Below are 5,138 nucleotides of genomic sequence, written 5' to 3' on the forward strand. Positions count from 1 at the left end.
TTCTCCAGGATCATTTCTATCACCAAGGTCATATTTTCCAACTATTGGTCCTTCCTCTTTGCTCCCAACCTTTGCATTCCAATCACCAGTAATGAGCAATACCTCTTGATTGCATGTTTGATCGATTTCAGATTGAAGAAGTTGGTAGAATTCTTCAATTTATCCTCACTGGCTTTAGGGTCGCTATGGGTTGACTATATCCAGGTTTGATTGTTGGTACTTTGGACACTTCAAATCTGATGGAATCTTTTCACTGGTTTTCTAGGACCTCTTTTTCCCAGTGACTGAAGCTTAGTTGCCCTTTTTCTGAAACAGAGACCATTTTGGAAGGTAGTAAAATTCTACCAGTAAATGAATAGCATAAAGTATTCAATACACTAGATGCTTCAAAAATAGTAGCAACCCATTCTTATTTCATCTGGTTTTAAATTAATGTCTTATACATTTGGTTTCATGTTAACAAACATACCCAACTAAAAAGTTGTTACCTTATAATAATTGATAAAAATCAAAATTTCCTGTGTGTAGAGTTGAGATTTAGACTACCACCATGGAAGAACATCAAAGGTAATACTTTTACATGAGGAAATTCCCATTGCAAGAGAATATTTCCATTTTACATGAGGAAAATTTCCAGATTATAAAGTAGAGGGTCAATGAAAAAGAGGAAGACCCTTAGTGAGATGGATTGGCACAGTGGCTGTAACCATGGACTCAAACGATCACAAGGATGATGCAGAACTGGGCAATGCTTTGTTCTGTTGTACATAGGGTCTCTATGAGTCAGAGCTGACTGAACAGCACCTAAGAACAACAGTGGCTTATCTATGTTTTATATTGCTGCTAAAAGTCAGCATAAGGTGTTTATGGATTAGTCTAATAGATTTGCATTTTATTTGCATTTGCATTTCTCTGGTTTTAGTCCCATAAGAGTAGAATCATAGGACTCTACTTAATCCTAAGGTTTTTAGTCCTGAATGTTGTTGTTAATTGCTGTTGTGTCAATTCTAACCTATAGCGACCCTTTATAGGGTTTCCAAGGAGCAGCTGGTGAGCTTGAAACACCAACCTTGCAGTTCAAATGACTTTGCAGTCTGGCGCCACACTAGGACTGAATAGAGATGGCTAATTTATGCAATCGAAGGAAGACACCAATAAACTCTAGAAAGACTTTTAGGCAAACCATTTAGCCTTTCTGAGCTCTATTTCTTCATGAACTCAGTGGGCAGTATAGCATCTTTCTCACAGTATGGCTGTAAAGATTAAATACGTTGATACATTAATGAGTTCTAACATAGGACAGTGGAGCAGATCAGTCTACATCTGCTCTGATCCCATATCACCTGCCTTTCAGTCCTGTTAGCCTGGAAAACTAAAGAACTGCATTTTTCATTCCTCTCTGCACTAAAACTTCTAAGTGTAATTTGAGCTCTCCACCTATCAGGTTCTGACGCATGGCAACCCTGTACAGGGTTTCTGAGGCGTTCTGTAAATCTTTATAGGAACACAAAGCCTCATCTTTCTCCTGTAGAACAGCTGGTAGTTTCAAACTGCTGAACGTAAGGTTCGCAGCCCAATTCATAACCACTATGCTACTGAAGCTCTTTTATGCAGAATGGAGCTACATAAAGAGAAAACCAAGCTATGGAGCTGCTATTTGCTGGTAGAGATCATGCCAGAGATGATATAATTATGGATCCAGCATCTGTAATGATGACTTTGTTGATTCAGTACCTTCCTGATCATGACAGAGGTGGCTCTTCCCAGAACCCAGAAACCACAACAACTGCTTTCCTGATTCTGAAGGCAGGAGAAGCAGCAGCTTCTCACAGACTAGCTCTTTGGTATGGTGTTGGAACTTATTTCTAGCAGTTTAACCAAGAACCATTTCATCATTCTTGCAATGATTCTGTGAACTATCTGTAGTCTTTAGTGTATTTATTTTTGCTTATACTAGCTACAGTGGATTTTGTTTCTATAATATGAAACACACTAAAGAACATGAATGATATCTGAAGATATTTATCTTGGAAGTCATCCTTTTAGGAATAAGTATGGTAGCCCTTTGAACTGCAAGGTCGGTGGTTCAAGCTCATCAGCTGCTCCTTGGAAACCCTATACAGGGCCGCTATGGGTTGGAATCGACTCGACAGCACTTGACAACAACAACAACAATGGAAAATTATCACTGCCTTTCTTTTTTTCAAATCCATCATATAATCAAATCCAGATGGCTTATGAGCTATGGAACCTCAGATAAATTATTCCACTTCTCTGAAATAGCTACTAATAATATCTGTCCTAGACAGTTTTCCATTTGTTCAACAAATGTTTATTGATGATTTCCTAAATATCAACCTTATTAGACAACAAGCTCTCAAAATACTTAAACTTCAGTGGGAAGAGGGAGACAATACAAATCTTAGCAAATGAACATTTATAACATCCCAACTAGGAACAAGTACTTAGAAGAGAAATAAATCAGGAAAAACCAGTTAGAATACATACATACTTTAGCAATATTGTAGATTTGGTTCCAGCCCACCATAATAAAGTAAATCTCACCATAAAATGAGCCCCAAATTTTTTTTCAGTTTCCCACTGCAAGTAAAAGTTATGCTTATACTTTACTGCAGTCTATTCAGTGTGCAATAAGACTGACAAAGTTTGAAATATTGTGAGGATTACCAATATGTGCAACAGAGACACAAAATGAGCCGTGCTATTGGGAAAATGGCATCAACAGACATGTAGCATTGCCAAAAACCTTCAATATTTATGCAGTGCAATAAAATGAAGCACAATAAAATGAGATATGTCTGTATATGGGGGCTTGGAGTCCTATTTCATGTAGTATAGTTAATGGAGGCTTCTTTAATAGGATAGAATTTGACTTAAGACCTGAAGGATGTGATGGGGAGATTTATGTGCATATGTGAAGTTAACAGCTTTGGGCAGAGGGAGAACATGATTTGCATATTTAAAAACCAGATAGGAGAACATGCAGCTGGAGTGCATTGAGTTATCAGTATAATCGTGGCAATGAGGCCAGAGTGGCATCAGACGACCAGGTCTTGGTCCCCAGGTCATTGTAAGGACTTTGCCTTATTACATGGGTGAATGGATGTAATATGTATATCACCTAGACGGGCACCTTAGAGTTCCACTCTCCTCCCTCCACCAAGTACCGCTTATTGTTGTTGTTAAGTGCCATCGAGTCGATTCCGACCCATAGTGACCCTGTATAGGGTTTCCAAGGAGTGACAATTGAGCTTGAACCACTAACCTTGCAATTCAAATGACTTTGCAGTCTGGTGCATTAACCCAAAGCATCACACCAGGATTCCAAGTACTGCTAAGTCAGTTTAACTCCTAAGATATAAGTTCAAACTGACTACAGGTTTTGGTTGTTGTTTTCTTCTTTTGTTCTTCCTTTCTCTTCTTATCTCTCCAGACAGCTATGGAGAGCTAAAAGATTAGTCATCTCCATAGGTCACTAACCCATTGTTCTGAGGCAGACCAATCCACAGTAACCCAATGAATGAAAGGTCATGTAAGCATACAGAAAAGTGGAGAAAGAAAATTTGTGAAAAGTTCAAAGAAAAAAAAGAAGTTGACTTCATCTTCTGGGCTTACATCCCAACATTTCACCAGATAACAGTTTTGACAAATGTTTGTAACATAAAAGAAAAGTTGATTTGCCAGTGCTCTGCCACAATCAACAGACGTCTTTGAAATTCATCTCTGATGCAGAGCAGGCCTAACTCCCATCAGCCTCTCTTGCTTCTCATCTCCTGTTGGACCTGTTTATAAAGCCATGCTTTCTGTGTGTGTCATTCCTTCTATCTTTTTGCCCTGCCCCCTACTTTTCTGGTAAAGTCTTTTACGTACTTACATCTTTCAGACCTGTGAAGCTTTCTCTGATTCCGTAAGAAGATAGGCCAACTTATCTCTTTCTATTTTTTTCCATACATGTATTGGAACACTTAAATAGTTCTGTCTTTCCCACTAGGCAGTGAGCCGCCCATGACATCTTCATGTCTCATTTATGGTTGTTTGCTTATCACCTAGTTCAGCTTGATAAAAATGTTTGTTGGCAGAAGAAAGGAAGGAAGGAAAGAAGAGATTAAGGAGTGGGAAGAAAGTAAGGAAGATGATTTATCTATATCTTTTGCATACCTCTCTTTCTTTTTTGAAAGAAACAGAATATATAAAACTTTCAAGAAAACATAAAATCCTTTGAAACTGGAAACATAAATGATGGTGACAAGCAAGAATTCTTGTCAGAATTTAGAACTTCTGGCTAGGAATCACATTTTCCATAAGAAAATATATCTATTTTGCCAAAAATTAACATTTAAAATTTATTTTGCCTCACCTTATGCTAAATTCTATGAGATGGAAATGAAGAGCAGATCTGCATGTTTCCTATAGAATAGTGGTAATTTTCCATTTATCTTTACTCAAATATGACAGTAATTTGAGGGATATGATTTGCTAAGAAATCAGGTCCTGGATTTTCTCATCACTTAATATTCTTGCAAATGTAATAGAGACAATTTCCAATGAAACACAGTTTTTTTTTTTTCTAAGTTGTTTTATATGAGATTTCTTTCTTTTTTTTTTTTCAACTAAAATGAGCCAACAGTCTGAAGAGAACCAAAACATTGTTAATAAATAAAGCTCACATTTATATAGACTGTTATCTGAAAGGATAGTATATCAGATAGTATTACCCTGCCATTTTTTTGAGGGAGAAAACAGATTCAGTATGGATACTTTATTTGCCTGACTCATATAGTAGAGTTTGATTCTAGGACAGTGCATTTCAGCATTACTTTGTACCTAAAATTTTCATTGACTTCTAATTGTTGGTGTTGTAGTAACATATCATCATTTTAAACCTATAGGATTTTAAACAACACATATTATTGAGTTCTAGATATTAGGGTTTAATCCATAAAGAGGGGAACCCTGATCTTAGTCAGATTTGTGGTCTGTATTTTATAAGAAAAAAATATTAAACTCCAAAGAAAAGGTAGATGTAGTCTAAAAGCCCCAATTTTTTAAGATGGAAATTACTCAAAAGAGAAAGGAAGTAATTCAGTGAATAGTGCTTGGGGTCTTAAAAGTTTGCA

At 36.8% G+C, this 5,138-nt stretch overlaps 1 pseudogene; it reads left to right on the top strand.

Moving 5' to 3' along the window:
* Positions 1 to 550: 550 nt before the first annotated feature.
* Positions 551 to 5,138, top strand: part of LOC102822398 — a 47,740-nt pseudogene continuing 43,152 nt past the window's right edge.

This window comes from Chrysochloris asiatica, unplaced genomic scaffold (genome assembly GCF_000296735.1).
Source record: "Chrysochloris asiatica unplaced genomic scaffold, ChrAsi1.0 scaffold00241, whole genome shotgun sequence".
In the NCBI taxonomy this organism is placed as follows: Eukaryota; Metazoa; Chordata; class Mammalia; order Afrosoricida; family Chrysochloridae; genus Chrysochloris; species Chrysochloris asiatica.